At 39.6% G+C, this 21743-nt stretch overlaps 1 protein-coding gene across 3 annotated transcripts in view; it reads left to right on the top strand.

The window, feature by feature from the left end:
- CERS6 (ceramide synthase 6) overlaps positions 1 to 21743 on the top strand; it is a 311390-nt gene that overhangs the window by 155018 nt on the left and 134629 nt on the right. The gene's annotated exons all lie outside the window — the stretch shown is intronic.

The following is a 21743-nucleotide window of genomic DNA, read 5'->3' on the forward strand; positions in this document are numbered from 1 at the left end:
TAGTGGGTTTGGACTGCTTAAAAGGTTATGGCTTTCAAATGCACAGCTTCACAGAGGTCTGATTCCACATTGCCAGGAGGTCCGCAAAGGTGGGTGGGGTGTGATACGCATGTGTGTCTAGGGCAGGGGTTGGCAAACTATGGCCAGTCGCTTCTGGCCTGCCTCCAGGTTTTGTATGTCCTGTGAGATAACAATGGTTTTTCCATTTTTAAGTGGTTGCATTTTAAATGGTTATATAAGTAGGAGGTCTGCAAAGATGGGTGGGGTCTGCCAGGAGGTCTGCCAGGAGGTCTGCAAAGATGGGTGGGGTGTGATACGCATGTGTGTCTAGGGCAGGGGTTGGCAAACTATGACCAGTCACGTCTGGCCTGCCTCCAGTTTTTGTATGTCCTGTGAGATAACAATGGTTTTTCCATTTTTAAGTGGTTACATTTTAAATGGTTATATAAGTACTTAATATCTTTGATTTTGCCTCTTGGCCAACAAATTCTAAAATATTTATTTTCTGGCCTTCCAGAAAAAGTTTGCCAACCCCTAGTCTAGGGAATGATGTCACAGGCATCTCTCCTAATTTTGATGATAAGAAATATTCATACCCCTTTGTTCCATTCTTTTAAATTCCTCTTCCAAGTTATCAAAACTAGTATCTTCTAATAGAAATGTCTCATATTTTGCAATCTTTTCAGGAGTCAGGGAGGGGGGCACAAAAGGTTTGGTGCCACATGTTAAAAAAATCAACCAGTGCTCCTCACAATTGGAAGTGTACAAGGAGAAGAGAATTCTAGAGTGCCCTCTTACATGAAGGAGTCGGCTGTAGGGCTCACACTGAGCGGAACAATCCCTAAGTGTTTGCTTCTAGCATGAAATACTTTGGGCACCTTTGTCCTTCAGTGCTCTGTGCTTTTGAGTGCATCAGAGAGAGAACCTCAGTTGCGAGCTGATTATCCTGTGGAGGGGACAGAATAATGACAGAGAGCAGGACAGCCAGTTGTGCATTCAGTGAGAGCTGCTGGAGGGGAACCAGGGAGCAGAGGCATTGTTATGTGGTTAACAGCTTTAGTGAGGTATAATTTGCATGCTATAAAATTCATCCATTTTAAGGGTACCACTCAATTATTCTACAGTAAATTTACGGAGTTGTACAAGCATCACCATCCGATTGTAGAACATTTCCATCAGTCCAAAAAGAACACTCGTGCCCATTTGCTGTCATTCTCCCCAGGCACTCACAACCACTAATCTATTTTCTGTTTCAGTAGATTTTCCTTTTTCTGGGCATTTCATATAAATGAAATCATCCAGTGTGTGTTCTTTTGTGGCTTGTTCCATTTCATTTCTCATAATGTTTCTGAGTTTCATATATCTTGTGGCATGTGTCAGTACTTTGGATGAATATACCTCATTTGGTTCATCCATTCACCAGTTGGTGGACGTTCGGATTACTTGTGTTTTTTTGGCTATTAGGAATAATGCTGCTGTGAACATTCGCATACAGGTCTTTGTGTGGACATGGGGTAGATACCTAAAAGAGGAATTGCTGGGCCATATGGTAAATTTAGGTTTAACTTTCTAAGAAACTATCAAACCGGTTTCCAGAGTGGCTGCACCGTTTTATATGCCCATCAGCAGTGTATGAGGGTTCCAGTTTCTCTACATTCTGGAAAATACTTGGTATTGTCTTTCTGATTATAGTCTTCCTAGTGGCTGTAAAGTGGTATCTCATTGTGGTTTTAATTTTTTTATCCCTCTCATGAATAATGATGTTGAGTGTCTTCTCATGTGATTATTGGCCATCCATATATTTTGTTTAGTGAAATGTCTGTTCAGATCTTTTGCCTATTTTTATATTGGGTTTGTCTTCTTCTTTTTGAGTTTTAACAGTTCTTTAAATATTCTGGATATAAATCCTTTATCAGGTAGATGGCTTGCAAACGTTTTTTCCCAGTCTGTGACTTTTAGTTTCTTAATGGTGTCTTTTGAAGGGCAGTGCCCCTTGAAACATGAATTGTGAATTCGTGACATGGAAGTAGTGTCCAATATTTTAGTTATTATATTCCAAAACTGAGGTTTGTAGGAGCTTGGAGAACTCCTGCAATGAATCAGTGAGGAGTTGGGTTGGTGGTAGTGTCACACCTTTGGGGGTTTTGGGTACCCACACTGTGCCAGGGCTCTAGGTACCTGCAGGCTGACCTGGTACCTATATCTGTTTACTCCATCGTTTCCCTTTAGTTTGTGGCTGTCAAAGGTGGCTTCAAGGACATCAGTAAAGGAGAAGATGGTTAGTTTCAACTTGATGGTTAGTTTCATCTTGAGGATAGTGTAAGGGTTTCATCCTTTCAGACCAAGGAATAAAACTGCTCCTTTGCCATGTCTCTCCTTTCCTCTTCCCACTTCCTCCCAGCACTCATCCCTTTTAACATTTTGTTTTTTTCTCAAGACTTCCCTTTCTGATATAAAAAGAATGTTAGGGAGTATAGTGAGAACAGTTGAATATAAGAACTAGCTATACTAGTCTTGGGAAGCAGTTAGATGGTACTATTAGCCAGTAGATGGGGCAGTATGGTAGGTGGGCTAAGAGCCTGGACTCTGCCACTTACAAGACATGGGAGCTCAGTCAAGTTGCTCCATCTTTCCGTGTCTCCTTCCACATCTAAGATGGGAGTCATTGGAATACTTACTTCTTGTCAGGATTAATGAATTAGAACATGTAAAGCGCTTCGAAGTGTATCCGTTGATAATTACTCAGTGAGTGTTAGCTGTTATTTTTATTATTGTCATTGTTATTGTTAAATGATAGGCGGAGTGCTGTCGCACAAAACGCATAGGGGTTTTGTGTCAGACATCCTAAGTACATTTTGAGTTTGGTCCCCCGCTCCTGTATTTACTGTGTGACCTCAGACAAGCCATGTTTGCCATGTGGCCAGAAAATAGTAGGTCATCACTAGGATATTTTTTGTTTTTGTTTGTTTGTTTGCTTGTCTGTGATGTTAAGGAGGGGGTGATAAACAGAGCAAAAGAATCCTGTAATCTTCTGTGGAGCAAGAGTTGGAAAAAGAAGGAAAGTCTTGCAGAGGAGGTGATAAGTGGGGTCTTGTAGAGGAGAGTGGTTTTGGACAGATGATGAAGGGGGTCGAGGCAGCAGCAGGCCCAGATCTGATATATCAGGAGACACACACATTGGGCTAGTGGAGACCAAGGTAGGAGTCTAAAGGTGGGATTTGATTATTGAAAGCCTTGAAGACCAGAGTCAAGTCATAAAAGTGTCTTCAGAATTGTTCTTTTAGGAACCTCAGTCTGGCTAAAAATAGGCAACATCTTGCAGGCAGAGGCCACTTCCAGGAATACTACAGGGTTTAATTATTTACCCCTTTAGAAAGAAGTCCTTGGTTCTGAGAAAATCTGCGTGCGATTCTTTCCCTAAGGACCTGCTTGCTTCTCAATCTGTCTCCTTTCTTGGCAGTGCTACCCCAGTTAACCTGAGGTTCTACATGAAAGAGCTTTTACAGCTCCAGGAAATAATGTTACTCTAAAGCATGCAGTGGAGCAGAGAAAGAATGTGTATTTATTACATTAGCCATTACATCCCAAATATGTACAAGTGATTACAAGGAACCACTTGAAAATCAATTTGTCTGTGTGATTGTATATCTCTGCCTTGAATTACATAGTATAGATGTTCCAGGAAAACTGTGAATACATTTTATTTTATAACTTGAATTGTTTGCCCGTTAATATTTGCCGTCATCTATGAGTGACTGATTTGCTATCGTAGCTCTAGTTGTAACTGTCTTACCGACTGCCTCCCTGCATCCCCACCTGCCCACTCCCCTTGCCCTTCCTCCTTTCATTATACCTTTTCAGACTTAAAAACGTCTATGATCAAGACTTTGACAGTGTGATAAACATTTTTGTAATAATTATTTTTATTGTTGTTTCTCCAAGTGTGAACATTAATATACCTTTACTAACCATTTTATTTGAAAAGGAAAGGAAATACAAGAATATAACAGTTCATTCCGATAAATGTTTGATTATGTCAAGAATCCTTTAGCCCCAACTCCCTTTTAGGTTCAGAAAGGGACCAGAACAGGCCCCGTCACTCTCATATCCCATCCCCATGAGCTTTGCCTCCATTATTCCACTAACATGGGGCAGGGACTTCCAGACGCATAATGAAAGCCCCCTTTTCCCTTGTGTTGGAGCCACTGACCTCCTGACCATTTCTCCTGCTCTGTATTAATACAAAAGTCTTCAGGGGATCTGGACATTGGGGAAACATTGAGGATTTGGACATTGGGCCCAGTGGAACTTTTTCTTGGGTTTTCTGCCTGGTTCCCCACTGCATCTCTACTCATCAGTCCCTCTCTTCAGCTCATGGAGAGAAGGGACAGGGTATGACACCATCTCCATCTTAACAAGGTTTCCAGATCTGCTGTGAAAGGACTGAGTTTTCCAGGCATTTTTGCCTAGTGACACCAGGGCAGGGTGATCCTGAAATAAAGATTACTGTCTGGGTATTGTCCCAAGCTGGGAGTGCAGACAGAGGATGTGAATGATGACCTCAAATAGGTAAGGCTTCCTTAGATTTGCAGCTGTAGCCCCTCAAGAAACAGCTTAGTAGATTGTCAGCTCCTTGAGAGAGGGACTGTGACCTATTCATATTTAGATTCCCATATGTCTAGGCATTTCATAATTCCTCAATTTATCCTCCTTAATGAATGGCTATCTGTTTGTGAGCATAATTGCAAATAGAATTTCTTTGATTTGACTTCTGTCCAGTTTTGGTTGCTGGACATTTTCTAAGAGCCAAGCAAGAGTTCATTAGGTCATTAGAGAATGAGGGTGAAATTTTACCCACAAAAATTCCATGCCTCAAGAAAGCAAAGAGTTTCATTCTGGCTTATTCATGTAGTTTAGAGAGTAAAGGTTAGAAATAAAACATCCCACCCGTTTCTGCCACATATGAAAGTAAAAAGCTTAGAGCAACTGTTGTGAACTGGTGACCCCAAGTTGAATCCAGCCTTCAAGATGGATTTTGTTTGGCCTGTTTGGTGTTTTATTTTTCAATCGAGTTAACTACCAGCATTTATTTAAAAAATCAGATTTCATATAAAATATGTAACATATCAGATTGCCAGCTTTCTCTGAAAAATGGGAAAAATCTGGCCACAGTTGAGTTTGGATTTTTCTTGACATTTGACTGACCCTTATTTCAGTAGGGTATTGAAATTGCCAGACCTGAGCACCTCCTGTCCCATTGCCAACATGGAAACTGAGTACCAGTGGCCATTCATCCGGTACCGAGAGCTTAGCCTAACCATCTCCTTGTTTGTCTGACAGGCCTGGTCCCCGAAGAATTTAAGTTTGCAACTTCTTGTTTAGAGGCTGTGGGTTTACAGGTTTTAGGTGATGACCTTGAAGTTCAGATATATAATTTTGTGGCTATAAAATATCTCAAAGCAAAGGAGTTAAAAAAACCCTGAATAAACATAAACTCATTCTCTTCATCTGTACATGTTCAGTGATTGATTACTCCGTGTATCATATTTTATTTATAACACCACATTAGCAGGGAAATTCACTGCTGTACTTTTCACTTCCCAGCTCTACTAAATTTTACTCTTAACATTTTCAGAGCTGCTTGTACAATGTTCAGATTTAGTGTAGCAGCAATCTCAAGTGGTTTTGTAGCATTAAATATTCAATAACTTTAAAACTGCAAACAAGGGGAAAATGAGAAGTCAGCCAAATTCCGACACATAAACTTAATAAAGAAGCAACAGAGAGTCTCACTTACATGACCCACTGACCCACTGCTTAACAACTTTGATAGAATGAAGGCCTCCTCTACCTTTGTATCTTCAAATCTCATACGAAATGTCTGTCCTAAAGTCATGTTGTAGTTTAGTGGTGTGGCTGCACTGGCTCATGCAGTTAATCATAAAACTTAATTCAGAAATCATTTACGGGGTATCTGTCATATACATGCTATATAAAAATAGTAAAGATAGTTAAGTTATTGAACACTTGCCATGCATTGAAATGCTATTCTGTGCACATTACAAGTATTGTCTCATTTAATCCTCTCTCAGACCCTTTGAATAGGTGTTACTATCTTCACTTTGTAGACCGGGTGATAGAGTCACAGGGAGCACCCATGCTCACAAACACTGTTTGAAAATGATGGATCCAGTATTCTGGCCCAGACAGTGCAAACGTAGCCTCCCTAATGTTAGTCCTGGGCAGAAGTAAGGCACAGATCTTTCACCCAGAACTGAAAATCCAACTGGTGGTTGAGCTCTTAAAGGATAACTATAATAAATATTAATATTAAAACAGTACATTATGGGGACAAACACTTCTGCCTTGGGGGGTGGAGACCAGGGAAAATTTCAGAAAGGACATGATAAGTTGAGCTGGATAAAGAGGAAAAGAAGTCCCAGGAGAGAAAGGTACGAGCAAAGATGCTGAGGCATAAAGGTGAATGGGCTATTCAGAAGATGGAAAGCATCCCTGATACCTGAGAGATAATATTTGTGAGCAATACATGGAGACAAGTATGTGTTCATTATTTCCAAACTTAGGGTTAAGGTTAAAAAGAAAAAAAAAGGAATCAACATATGATGGATTAGAAATGAGATTTGTCAAGTCCCCTTAAAGAGGTGGCTCCAGGCCCGGCTAGGGCAACATTTCATTAGCTTCACCCAGCTGAGAAGAGGGCAGGGGTGCAGGCACGTTATAATGGGACGTTCTGTGGTACAGGTTGTCTGAGCTTATTAAAGCAGCGGGGAAAAGGAGTGTTGGCTTCTGAAATGGGAAGACATGCTCTTTGGCGAAAGTGCCTTAGGCCCATCTTCAGATCACCAACTCTTCTTGTTCTGTTTTGCAATCAATCTTCTGATGATACCCTGGATTTCTGTGTAGGTTTGCCTGTTGGAAGAGAAACTCTCATTCATGCCAAAGCAAATTTTCTGGACTGTGCGACTGTTCTTTTTCTCATGATTCAATCAGTCATTTGACATCCTGGCTTAAATGTCTGTCTGTGGAGCTTGGCAAAGGCTAGCCCACCCTTCAAGAGAGATGAAAACTACATGTGCTGGACCAGGGAATAGAGCAAAGAGGATAAATGAAAGGAATATTTCCAAAGTACAACTTTTAGATTTGATGACTGACAGGAGATAGGGGTTGAAGGAGGAGGAGAGGAAACTTAGTGGATAATAATGTCTTTGATAAAGATATGTCAGAAACAGAGTGGATTTCTGGGAGAGAGATAAGAAACGTTTAATCTTGAGTCCAAGATGCCTGTATTGGTGGAGAGGTCTGGTGTTTGGGTATCCAGCCTTATAAAGCCGGTTAGAGGCAGCTATCGCACAGCATACGGGGAGTGGGTGATTTCACTAGCGGGAGCATATGGAGTGAAAAGGAGGCTGAGGATGGAACCCTGGGTATTCTGACTTTGGAGAGTTGGGACAAAAGAGGAAAAGAGCAACGCAACAGCTTTTCAGGCAAAGGAGAATGGCCAGTTTTGTCAAATACTGCAGGATCAAAATATGACTAAGACTCAACATATAAGAGTTCAAAGAGACCTTAAAGGTCTGATTGCTTCCCCAGAAAAGACTTGAATTTGCCCAAGGTCATTTTGAGAGCATCAGAGGATGATTACCGTGTCTCCTGATTGGAAATCTCATGCTTATCCCTTTGTTTCATGCTGTTTATTATTTTCTAAGTATAGGTTTACTGTCAGTATGTCATACAATGTAATGCTAGCTAGTACGAGAGATCACGATGCTAGTTTATTTTTTAGTTATTTTCTATTGAACTATAATTGACATACAACACTATATTAGTTTCAGGTGTACAGACATAATGATTTGTATTTATATATGTGCATTGTGAAATGATCACCACAGTAAGGTAATATCTGTCACCGTACGTAGTTACAGGATTTTTTTCTCTTGTGATGAGAACTATTAAGACGTCCTCTCAGCAACTTTCAGACATGCAACACAGTGTTATTAACTATAGTTACCATGCTGTACTTTACATTCTCATGACTTATTAATTTTATAACTGGAAGCTTGTACCTTTTGATTCATTTTGCCCATTTCACTCCCTTCATTCATTTCTCCCCCTGCCTCTGGCAACCACTGATCCGTTCTCTGTATCTGTGAGCTTGCTTTTGTTTGTTTTTCAGATTCCACATGTAAGTGAGATCATATGGTATTTGTCTCTCTCTGTCTGTTACACTTGGCATGATGCCCTCAAGATCCATCCATGTTGTCAAAAATGACAAGTTTCATTCTTTTCTATGGCTGCATAATATTTGTGTGTGTGTGTGTGTGTGTGTATCACATTTTCTTTATCCATTCATTCATTGATAGACACTTAGGTTGATTCTGTATTTTGGATATTGTCAATATTGCTGCAAAGAACATGGGGTTGCATATATCTTTTCGAATTACTGTTTTCTTATTCTTTGGATAAATACCCAGAAGTGGAACAGCTGGGTCATATGGTAGTTGTATTCTTAGTTTTTTGAGGAATCTCCATACTGTTTTCCATAGTGACTGCACCAATTTACATCCCTGCCGACAGTATATGAGAGTTCCCTTTTCTCCATATCCTTGTCAATATTTGTTATTCCTTACCTTTTTGATAATAGCCATTCTAATAGGTTGGAGGTGATAGCTCATTGTGGTTTTGATTTGCATTTCCCTGATAATTACTGACAATTTTGAGCATCTTTTCACGTATACATGTTAGCCATCTGTATGTCTTCTTTGGAAAAATGTCTTCAGATCCTCTCCCCATTTTTAAATCAGGTTGTTTTGTTGTTGTTGTTGAGTTATATGAGTTCTTTATATATTTTGGAAATTAACCCCTTATTCAGTATTGATTTGCAAATATTTTCTCCCATTCAGTATGTTGCCTTTTTGTTTTGATGATGGTTTCATTTGCTGTGCAGAAGCTTTTTAGTTTGATGTCATCTCACTTGATTATTTTTGCTTTTGTTTCCCTTGCCTTTGGAGTCAGATCCACAAAAATATCTCTAAGACCAATGTTGGTGAGTTTACCACCTATGTTTTCTTCTAGGAATTTTATGGTTTCAGGTCTTGCATTCACGTTTTTAATCCATTTTGAGTTAATTTTGTTTGTGGTGTAAGATCATGGTCTAGTTCCATTCTTTTACATGTAGCTGTCCAGTTTTCTCAGCACCATTTATTTAAGAGCCTGTCTTTTCTCCATTCTGTGTTCTTTGATCCTTTGTTGTAGATGAGTTGCCCATATATGTGTGAGTTCATTTCTGGGCTCTCTATTCTGTTCCATTGATTTATGTGTCTATTTTTGTGCCAGTACCATACCGTTTTGATTACTATAGCTTTGTAGTATAGTTTGAAATCAGGGAGTATGTTGTCTCCAGCTTTGTTATTCTTTCTCAAGATTGTTTTGGCCATTCAGGATCTTTTGTAGTTCCATACAAATTTTAGATTTATTTGTTCTAGTTTTGTGAAATATGCCCTTGGCCTTTTGGTAGGGATTATATTGACTCCGTAGGTTGCTTTGGGTAGGATGGACATTTTAACTATTAACTCTTCCAATTGATGAGGCTGGAATATTTTTCCTTTTTTGTGTGTGTCTTCTTCAGTTTCTTTCATCAGTGTCTTACAGTTTTCAGTGTACAGATCTTTCACATCCTTGGTTAAATTTATTTCTTGATATTTTATTCTTTTTGATGCAATTGTAAATGAGATTATTTTCTTAATTTCTCTTGCTCATAGTTTATTAGTGTATAGAAATGTCACAGATTTCTGTACCTTGATTTCATATCCTGCAACTTTACCGAATTCATTTATGAATGCTAACAGTTTTTGGTTGCATGATGCTACTTTGAAGTGGGCAGCTCAGTGCCACTGTCTTCCAATGCTCATAGTGAAAGGAGGGTTCAGGTTAATTAAAACATGAGGTGGGGGCTTCCCTGGTGGCGCAGTGGTTGAGAGTCCACCTGCCGATGCAGGGGACACGGGTTCGTGCCCCAGTCCGGGAAGATCCCACATGCCACAGAGCGGCTAGGCCTGTGAGCCATGGCCGCGGAGCCTGCGCGTCCGGAGCCTGGGCTCAGCAACGGGAGAGGCGACAACAGTGAGAGGCCCGCGTACCGCAAAAAAAGAAAACCAAAAAAAAAACCATGAGATGCCACAGTATGAATATAGCTGGTGTGTGGGCAACTCATTACCCTTTCAATCAGCATACAACTCACATGGCATCAGCTGGTTAGCCAAGAATTTCATTGTGTGTGTTGTAACTAGGTTCAATTTTGTGAAATGGCTTATTTTCTTAAATGGGAGTACAGGTTGACTGACTTTTTTGGAAAATACCTCAGTGATTACCAATTGTTTGTCTGATTATGTTTCTTTCTCTAATAGAGGAAGGAGCAAGAACATCATCCTCCCAAGTAGAGGCTCCTAGGTCAGAAGCCTACATACCTGTATTTGTTTCCAATTGGAAGATCCTTGACATTCTTGGATTTAACTTTTATATGTACATGAATATATATATACATATACATAGATATGTGTGTATATACACATACATATACCTATATTTACATAATATATGTATCTATGCGTGTACATACATATACACATACATAAACATCTACATGTACACATGGGTATTCTTCACAGACAACTTAAAAGTCCAGGTGGAGAGTGTGGTGGTGAACAGGCTGAAGGAGCTGGGAGATGAGAGGTGTGGGTGTGGGTGGAAAAAAGATGGAAAAAAAAAAAACTCCAGGAGATGAGACATGATTTATGATATTTAATGTTTGCATGGTGAGACTGGTGTGTCAGGGGAAGTGAATTAAGAATGAGCCTAGTTGGCATCCTAGGATCCATTCCTGAGCATCTCTCTCTGTATTTTAATTTTTTCTTTCACTTCTCATTACATTCTAACAGCCCTAAAAAATAGGTATTTTTATCCCCATTTTCAGATGAGGAAACTAAAGAAATTTTATACTAGAGTTGTAGGCAGGATTTAAGGGTAAGGAGGGTCTCCACCCCGATCCCTGTGAACGGTCTGCTGCGTAGTCTCTCGTCCAGTTATGACATGTGCAGGAGAGCCTGCGGCAGAAAGTTGACACCAAACAGGGCAGTAGAGAGGGGCAAATTAATTTCTTTCTTAAATTCAAAAGTATGTACCTTTTGCAAACTGAAGTACCATTAGTTCCCAATTGCTTCTTTCCTGTGCAATCACAGCATCTGAACAAATGATTCCTTGTCTTCAGTCTGCTTTCAGAAAAGAAAAAAAATTACATAGAGACTATGAAAGCACTTGATGTTCAAGGGGCACACGACATTAGTTTGACGCTAGATGGTAATAAATATTTGGCTACTTTTGCCTCACCCACATGCTTAAGAATTGTGACATTTGCAAGTGCATGTTCCAAAGTCATATTGACTAATTTTATTTTTGGCAACAGGAGAGCAGTCTTGGTTTTATTCCTTCCTTTATCCTTATTCCAGACAAGTGTTAGCTGGAAAATGCTCATTTCTCTTTTTCTGATTTCCACAAATCATGGCCTTTCAAACTTGATTAAGCTCACAATTATATGTTTAGTCTATATTCAGGGGAATTATAGGAGTAAGGAGAAATATTTTATAGGCAGAATGACCTAACAGAAGTGTACTTTGTGGAGACTGGTTTTTCGCAGATGTGTTTTGAGTAGAGTGTAGAGGCCTGGGACTGGTGTTGGAAAGACTCATGGGAAGGGACAAATGCCAGCGATGCTGAGTTCCACCTTGCTGGGCACTTGACAAGGGAAGTCAACCTGGAGATAAAAGAATAGACCTCAATAGAGAACTGAAGAGAGAATCAGTAAAATTTGACTGCTGATAGAACTTATAAACAAAGCGTTAAAAAAAAAAGCACCAATATCTAAATCATAGCTAAGTCTAAGAAATGGACACAGTAGATGTAGAAGTCAGCATAAATGCAGACAATACCTGAAACATTTCCAATGGCAATTTTAGCCCTAAAAGCATGAATATAATGACAGGAAAAGAGTAAAATTAGTTATAATGCTTAGAAAAGGATGCTTGGGCTGATGGTACGTAAAGAACAAGCCATTCGTAGTTTCTAGGTGTGAGAAAAGAAAAAGACAGTCATTTTATATGTTTTTACTGAACATAATTCTTATTCATGTTACCTTTTTTTTTATAATGAAGTATTTTTAAATACAGAGACTGATATAACAGAGACCCTCTGAGCTCTATCCAATCCTGTTTTAAAGGATTAAAATATTACAGAAGCAGCTGAGGCTCCCTGTATACCCCTTCTCTGTCTACTCTACCCTCCAGAGGCAATCTCTATCCTGAATTTGGTGTTTATATTTCCTTCTTTATTTTTGTGCTATATATATGTGTGTGTATGTAAGTATATATATTCATGAAAGATATAGCGTTATTTTGCATATTACCAAACTTACGTAAGTGCTTAACCTGTTCTTTGAATCAGTGATTTAGTGAAGACAGTTCTGCTCAAATTAAGTTCACCTTTGCCCTGGAAATGAAGTGAATAGGTTTGACTTACCTCCAACCTCAGTGATTGCATTGATAAGACTGTTGCTTGTCAAACAGAGAAACAGCTGAGCAGATGAGGAAAACTATTTGGAGTCACAGAGTTAATTATTGATGGAGATAGAAATAATTTCAGGAAATGTTTGCTTTATGGCGAAAACTCAGGTCTGCATAATCAGTCCATGGGATGAGTCACATCTTTTCCCCTTGCTAGAGTTTTTCTTTGGATTCCTAAACTAATGAAAGTTTGAAGGCTATTCTGGGAAATTAGATTGTATACCAGAGTTTCCAAAAAAGGAATCTTTAATCTCACCTTTGTTTCATTCTTTAAGCTATATGGGATGTTTTTCAAACTAAAGTCAATTTACTTTCTCCCTAGTTGATGAACATCTCTATTGTGCTCAAGTAATACAATTAGTGTCCCAGTAACGGCTTGAAAAGGAGAATACTGACTTAAAAATCATTACCTCTTTAAAAAAATGTTCTCAGTTGAAACCTACCAGTTATTTAACTAAGACTTTGGGTCTATCTTAATTTCAAAATCCTGTGTTCTAAATGTAAAGAAAACTCATCTTTTGGGGGAGGTATTTTGGCTAAAAGCCTATGGAACAAGAAAGAAATATGTGTCTGCATCATAAACATGATTCAGTGATGCCTGATGGCTTTGTTAGACTTATTAAATGCAAAATATAATTGAGGGGCCTTATTTTGTTCTACAAACCAAGAGTCCAGCCAACCCACCAACCAAACAAACAAATAGAAGTCTGACACCTGTGGCTTTGTAAAAAAAAATTTAGGTTTTGGCTTAATTTGTAAAATGTGTTTGTGTACTAATGGACATCACACTACCTCCTTAGAGAATTGGCAGTGTATCAGGTGTCTGCCGAGTATTTTCTGAAACTTATTGTGTCGTTGTCTGTTTCTAGTCTTGACTTTAAGGCCATAGGGACACAAGATGTGAACAAAGGAGACCTGGTGTGAAAACTGGGGAGACCTCTTTTCTTTCACCAAGTTACCTGGGAATGTAGAGAAGTTACACATTTCTTTGAACCTGATGTTTTCATCGGTAGAACAAGGGTGTGGATGGACTCCCAGGGATCACTGAAGAACAAGGCTGTTCGGTAGAACAAGACTGTTAAGAAAAATTTGTGTTTGAACACGTAAAAAATGGGAGATGGATAACTCTGATTTATATATACAGAAATATACTGATGTTACAATAAAACACCCATAAGACCAATTCCTTGCCCTCGGTGAGCTATCGTCCCACTAGGATATGCAGCATTCACTCATGACACCAGCTCTGACTAGGACTGTAGCCAAGTCATTTCACCTTGAGTGTGTGCTTTACATTTGTGGAGAAAGGAAGAGAAGACAACAGAGAAAGTCTTACTTGTCCTCCTGCCTTAGTATCGAAAAGGAGCTTGAAAGTGGAGGCTGCAGCTGTCAGAGTAACTCCACTGATTTTGCCTAATGTGATAGGAGAAAGAGCTATAGAGTAATGTTCTTGGCAAAAAAAAAGAAAAAGAACCTTCTATTTCAACTTTTGTGTTAAAATAAAGAGGTGATATTTAGTAGAAAGGAATGTGGTCTCTGGAATCAGATTGCCTGGATTTGAATCCCCAAATTCATTACTTGCTAACTGTTTTTTGTTTTTTGTTTTTTTTTTTGCGGTACGCGGGCCTCTCACTGCTGTGGCCTCTCCCGTTGCGGAGCACAGGCTCCGGACGCGCAGGCTTAGCGGCCATGGCTCACGGGCCCAGCCGCTCCGCGCCATGTGGGATCCACCTGGACCGGGGCACGAACCCGTGTCCCCTGCATTGGCCAGTGAGCCATGGCCGCTGAGCCTGCGCGTCCAGAGCCTGTGCTCTGCAAAGGGAGAGGCCCGCATACCGCAAAAACAAACAAACTAGAAAACAACTCCAGAAAGTTTCAAAAAGCAAAATTTGAATTTGCCACGTACTAGCAACTATTTACATAGCATTTACATTGTATGAGGTATTCTAGAAATGATTTAAAGTATACAGGAGAATGTGTATAGGTTGTATGCAAATACTACACCATTTTATATAAGGGGTTTTAACATCCTTGGATTTTGTTATTTGATATTGATATTTGGAATCAATGCCCCATGGATACTGAGGGATGACTGTATCAATATACAAAGTTTATACCAATTTATTTCAAAATATATTCTCATTTATCAAACTCCATAATTTCACTTTGTTTGTAATAATTTGCAAGATATAGTGGCATGTTTATATTAAGTATTAAATTTTATGAAAAACAGATATAAGCCCTACTTCACTCTTCTTTATGTATTTGATAAGCAATGATTTTTTTTCTTACCTTAGATTATGGAACAGCTAAAATGGAAATGTCTCAAAATTAATAAATTCAATCAGAATCAAAGGAACTATATGCTATTTTTTTTGCGTCCTAACAAGGTATTTTAGTTTTTCACTCAATACAGTATTTTTTTTTATTATTTAGACCATTCCAGAGTTGACTTTCTTTGATTCCAAATTCCTACTGTTTTGGCTCATGTAAAACACTGTTAGCAGCATTTGGCATGTCTTTTCCCTTTCCTATACATATTTTGCACAGTTTATGGAAATAGTTGATAAAATTATTTGATTAAGGACAATTTTGCTTAAAATAAAGCTAAGAGTAGAGAAGTCAAGGGGAGTACTCATACCATTAATAAAAATTCAGATGTCAGTTTAGGAGCTATTTCTCGTCAGACACTCTGTTTGCTGTCAGAAACACAAAGATAAGTAAGATTCAGTCGCGCCCACTTGGAACTCACAGGCAGGTCAGAGGTTTGTGGCTGTAATCAAAGACGAGGTAAGGAGGTAAGAAACACACCGTCAGAGAATTACAATGCTTTCAGTGTTGCAACATTGAGAAAAGGTGGCTTTTTGGTGTAACTAGCATTTGACACAAATCCCAAAGGAGGCATAGTGTTGCAGTACATGGACAGGATGAGTGGATAAGATGGAGAAGGGCGCCCGGATAATAACTGGTGACTTTAGTGGACAAGCTCAGTATTGTGTAAGTGCCCTGGTATTGAAAAGAATCCCCAATGCAGTCCTTCCCTGTTTCCAGTTTTGCAAGCAGCCAGTTTCTATTCATCAGGACAGAGAGCGTTCTCATCATGTGGTGTCCACGAATGGCCCCTCGGTCAGAAACACCATTTCAGCTGAATACACTGTCTTCAGTTTTCAGGTGTATAAAATCAGGAAGAGGCAGCAGAGCCTAACGCTTAAGAGCTGGGATGTTGAAGCCATGCTACCTGGTTCGTAGTCCCCGTGCTCTCCCTCTCTAGCTGTGTGACCTTCGGGCAAGTCATTAAACTGCACTGTGCTTGTTTCCTCGTCTGAAAAAAACTAGGGATCATGTTAATAGGACCTACCTTGTTGTGTGGAATAGTTTCACTAAATGACTTTCTACTTGTAGAGTGCTTAGAACAGCTGCTAGCACAGAGCAAGCACTCCAGAAATGTTGTAAAGAAAATGGCCCATGTGCTACCTTCCTCTCTCTAGGATGGTGTGCTGAGTTGAGCTCAGGGGGCTGCTCTGGCTGTCTCTCTCTGCTTCTGTCTCCTCTATAGATTAGGACCTGCCACGTGGGTGACACCTGGCAGTAAGACACAAGACCTCAACGCTCTGATTCCCTGCTTTTATGGCACATTTTATTAGTCTTGATTTTCACAAAGAGCCCTTTCAGCCTTGTTGCATAAGGACAATAAACCAGATTCAGTGGGTGGTAGTTTTTACTAGCTTTCCATTCTAATTTTCAGGCCTGATGGATACAAAAGATTTCCATGTCCGAATATATGTAGTGGGACACATCTAGGCAGAGAAATGCACGCGAATTCTGTGGAATTTGAGAGGGGGCTTTCGAGTCAGTGCTGCTCTAGGTTTGTGTCCTGGTTTTGCCACTTAGCAGCAGTGTGGACTTGGGCAAGCTAATCCCTAAGGCCTCTCTTCCCAATAGAGGTTCCTAGCAGAGTTGCTTCCTCGTCTGGAATCTTTCTGGGACTCTTCTGGGGATTCTGAGTATTCTCCACCCACAGCTTGGGACCCATAGCTCCTGGTTCTGCAGCCAGGCTCCAGAATGGGGTGGCTGTCCTCACTCCTGTTTTCTGTGTACTTTTGAGTTTATGCTTTCCTTAACAAAATTCCTCTTCTGCCTGTTTAGCGCTACATTCATAAAGCCACACAGGTAAATTCATGCATTCACATTGCCATCTTTAACCAGGCATCATCTTAAAGTTTTTAAAGAAACATTCTTTAACTATATTTCTCTTAGCATGACAAAGGTGTCTTTTTTTAACTTAATTTAATTTATTTTTTTATACAGCAGGTTCTTACTAGTTATCCATTTTATACACATCAGTGTATACATGTCAATCCCAATCTCCCAATTCATCACACACACACCCCCAAGGCTTTCCCCGCTTGGTGTCCATACGTTTGTTCTCTACATCTGTGTCTCTATTTCTTTTTGTTTGTTTGTTTGTTTGCGGTACGCAGACCTCTCACTGTTGTGGCCTCTCCCGTTGCGGAGCACAGGCTCCGGACACGCAGGCTCAGCGGCCATGGCTCACGGGCCCAGCCGCTCCACGGCATGTGGGATCTTCCCGGACCGGGGCACGAACCCATGTCCCCTGCGTCAGCAGGCGGACTCTTAACCACTGTGCCACCAGGGAAGCCCCTGTATCTCTATTTCTGCCCTGCAAACCAGTTCATCTGTACCATTTTTCTAGGTTCCACATATATGCATTAATATATGATATTTGTTTTTCTCTTTCTGACTTACTTCACTCTGTATGACAGTCTCTAGATTCATCCACGTCTCTACAGATGACCCAATTTCGTTCCTTTTTATGGCTGAGTAATATTCCATTGCATATCTGTACCACATCTTCTTTAATGACAACGGTGTCTTTTAAAATTTCTCTGTAAGAATAAATTTAATGCTTCCCTTCTCCAATCCCTGCTTCCATTAATATAATCTGAGAGTTCATCCCTCAATTATTGTTGTTAAATATTTTGTATTAAACTGCCCCTTAAGAACAAGAGCATTTAATTGGGCAATGAAATTTAGGGCAATTAGTTATGTTGTTAACAATAGCCCTTTTATTCTAAAATTATACTTTTTGAATTCTTAATTTTTATTTGTATCTCGGTGGGTTAGAATTGACCAAAGTAATTTTTTAGTAATAGTTAAGGAGTAATGTATTTTCAGAGCTTTTGAATATGTGAGAATATTTTTCATATTTCTTTACAAATGAAAGGCAATTTGGTTAGCAGTAGCTTTCTTTGATGGAACCTTCTCTCTCTTCTGTAACTTTAGTGATGAAAAGGAGAATTTAAGACCACTGGACATTTGTTCCTTTGATGGTGACATATTTCATTTGATTTGTATGTTGACTTGTTTTTGTTTTCATGCATGGATATTGAAGGATTTCTTTTTAACCCTAAGATTCAAAATTTGTCAGACATATGTACACTACCAAATGTAAAATAGATAGCTAGTGGGAAGTAGCTGTATAGCACAGGGAGACAAGCTCGGTGCTTTGTGACCACCTAGAGGGGTGGGATAGGGAGGGTGGGAGGGAGATGCAAGAGGGAGGGCATATGGGGATGTATGTATATGTATAGCTGATTCACTTTGTTATACAGCAGAAACTAACACAACGCTGTAAAGCAATTATACTCCAATAAAGATGTTAAAAAATTAAAAAAACATTTGTCAGAATGTGGCTTTGAATTGATATTGTTTGGGATACAATTTGGTTCTTATTTCTTCTTTTCAGTCAGTTTTTTCTTTTTCAGTTGTGTGTTGGATTATTGCTTCTGTTTAAGTCTGTCACTCGTGTTTTCTCAGAAGCACCTATAATTAGACTTAGTTTTTCTGGTCCTCAGAGCTTGGGTCTTCTTTCATCTATTGGTTCTTTTCTCCAGCCCTATGGGGGTGTTTATCCTCTACATCAATGTTTTAATTTTAAGCAGGATGTGTCTACATTGTTCTCCCCCATCCCCCTCATGTGGATAATATTCTGTCACTTCATTTTTTACAATCCTTGTATTGCTTCTTTGTTTCACTTATAATCTCTTTTTATCTTACCCAGTAGTCTTTTACTAATTTATGGCTTTCTAGTTCTGTTTTTAGGGGACGTATTTTTTTAGGGGACATACCTTAACAGCACCAAATACTTCCATAAAAATTACATCCCTCCCTCTAGGGAGTTAGTTTTAGGAGATGATTCTTTCTTTTGATCTTTAGCATGCTCTTTTCTTTCTGTATTTATGCAGTACTTACTAGTAGACCTGCGTTGACATTTAGTTCTTTTTTTGTTCCTGAATTTGGAAATATCCATCTAGACCTGCTCATAGAGAAGATGTATGGATTGACCTTGACCCCACTCTCTGTCCTCTTTTTTGCTGGTAAAGGTCCGCTTTTAGACCTCTGCCCTTGTAGCAGGTTGATGTTTGTAGGCCTTGGCCCACTTTCAATGGACCAGAAGAGTCTCATGTAGAGCAGCTATCTCTGTTTCTTGTTCTCTGTCATTTATATGGATTATAAGAACTCCAGCCTCCAGAATGTAACACCACCATGGATCATCTTTCCCCTTAGTCATCTTTTCTGTAACTGAAACTCCCAGGATGCTAAGTACTTCCTTTTTTTCTCACTCATCTTTGTTTTTTTTTTTTTGCGGTATGTGGGCCTCTCACTGTTGTGGCCTCTCCCGTTGCGGAGCACAGGCTCCGGATGCGCAGGCTCAGCGGCCACAGCTCACAGGCCCAGCCGCTCTGCGGCATGTGGGATCTTCCTGGACTGGGGCACGAACCCGTGTCCCCTGCATCGGCAGGTGGACTCTCAACCACTGTGCCACCAGGGAAGCCCTCTCACTCATCTTTTGAACAGTCACTAATTGATGGGGTGGGGGGATTCTCCTGCTGCCTCAAAAAGTATCATTCATGACAGAGAGCTGTCTAGGTTTCTGACTGGCAGATTTTTGCATTTCTGTACAAATGGCAGAAAGTGGAGACAGGAAGATATACTAAGATTTTCCTACTTCCTTTTTTAACACCCATAGCTTGTTTCTTGTTGCCTCTAATTACATTTTTTAAATCTAATTTTATTCTTTTTTTCTGCTGTAAAATTCTCTGATTCTTGCAGTAGGCTGAAGGTAATTTCTTCCTTTTTTGTGGTTGCATGCACCTTTATTTACCTTTCTTTTCATGGATATTTTAGTGGGAGGTTGAGAGAGGCTGTATCAGGGGCTGGTAGCTAGACACCATTTAAAACTGTAATTTACATGAAACTACACAAATAAAAAAAGGACTTTCTGAATTCAAATGATGGAGGCATTCATGTTCCTGTAATACAACCTATGTCTTATGAAAGCGGGGTTATTTTATGAAAGAAAAATGTAGTTACATGAGTGATTGTAGGGATTTCAGTGACTTCCATAAAGTTTTTTGTTATCCATAAAAACTGCCTGATCTGAGTGTCTTAGAGCTGAAACAGCTGTTATAAATCATTTAATCTAGGAGTTGCAAATTCAGTTGTCTTCAGGGGCCAGAAAAATGACTTGCAAATGCGTGAAGTAGGTTGGTTTAATACAATCAGGAGTGGGAGGGACTCCAGAGAAGTGGAGATTACTTGTTCCACCAAATCCTTAGGCCATCAATACATCAAAACAGTGTAAATATCAAAAACAGTATAATAGGGCTTCCCTGGTGGTGCAGTGGTTGACAGTCCGCCTGCCGATGCAGGGACATGGGTTCGTGCCCTGGTCAGAGAAGATTCCACATGCCGCGGAGCGGCTGCGCCCGTGAGCCATGGCCGCTGAGCCTGTGCGTCTGAGCCTGTGCTCCGCAATAGGGGAGGCCACAACAGTGAGAGGCCCGCGTACTGCAAAAAAAACCACAAAAAAACCCCAGTATAATATAAACCCACTCTCCCATTATAGAGATGGAACTGAGGTCAAGGGATATTAGTAGATTTGCTCGAAGTTAGGAGAATCTATGTATCTCGACCAGAACCAGCTATATAATTTTCAGGGCCCAATGCAAAATAAAATATGGGGCCCCTTGTTCAACAATTATTAAGAATTTCGAGATAGTGACAGCAAAACATTAAACCAAGCATGGGACCCTGTGTAACTGCACAAGTTACACACCCTTGGAGCCATCCCTGGTCTTAACTTCTGATTTAGAATTTGTACATCCCAACAGAAGGAAGCACACAGATACTTTCACCCATAACCACCAAAAATTGATAATGGAGATGGGGTTAAAATTAAGTCCTTGACATATATACACTACCCAAACATAAGGTAGATAGCTAGTGGGAAGCAGCCGCATAGCACAGGGAGATCAGCTCGGTGCTTTGTGACCGCCTGGAGGGATGGGATAGGGAGGGTGGGAGGGAGGGAGACGAAAGAAGGAAGAGATATGGGAACATATGTATATGTATAACTGATTCACTTTGTTATAAAGCAGAAACTAACACACCATTGTAAAGCAATTATACCCCAATAAAGATGTAAAAAATATATATCAATAATAAAAAAAAAGGATAATACCAAAAAAAAAATTAAGTCCTTGACTTTGATACTGCAATATATGAACTGCCCTTTCTTACAAGAGGGCTTTTGTAAGAGGTTTTAGAATCGTTGCTTTTTGTTCCTCCTTGAATTCAGGCTTTATGGATGATTAGTTGATGATTTTCAACCCTGCAGTTCAAAGCTCTTCTCTCAGTGTTAGTTCTGACATGAATTCCAGCATGCTTGAATACGAGACTTTATATAAAGACTTTATATAACTTATATACATAGTGTGTGTATATATACGGTTACTACGAAAAACCTCTTACCCTGGTACTCAATTCCCGATTTTACTTCTTATATTTTCTGAGTGTGAATAGCTGTGCCTTTAAAAACTGATTCATTTCACTAAATAGCATTCCTGAGGTCATGCTGTTCATGGTACCTTGGGTTACAAGTTGTAAATGAACACAAAGGAGAACGAGACTAGTCAACTTTAATTTGTCAGGAGGCAAATTGCTTTTTGTGTTTGCAAAGTCTCGTATTTTAAAAGACTTAAACATTCATTTCTCATTGAAAGAGAACTTAAAATTTTTTCCTCATTA

Source organism: Neophocaena asiaeorientalis, unplaced genomic scaffold (assembly GCF_003031525.2).
Source record: "Neophocaena asiaeorientalis asiaeorientalis breed wild unplaced genomic scaffold, Neophocaena_asiaeorientalis_V1.1 scaffold6, whole genome shotgun sequence".
In the NCBI taxonomy this organism is placed as follows: domain Eukaryota; kingdom Metazoa; phylum Chordata; class Mammalia; order Artiodactyla; family Phocoenidae; genus Neophocaena; species Neophocaena asiaeorientalis.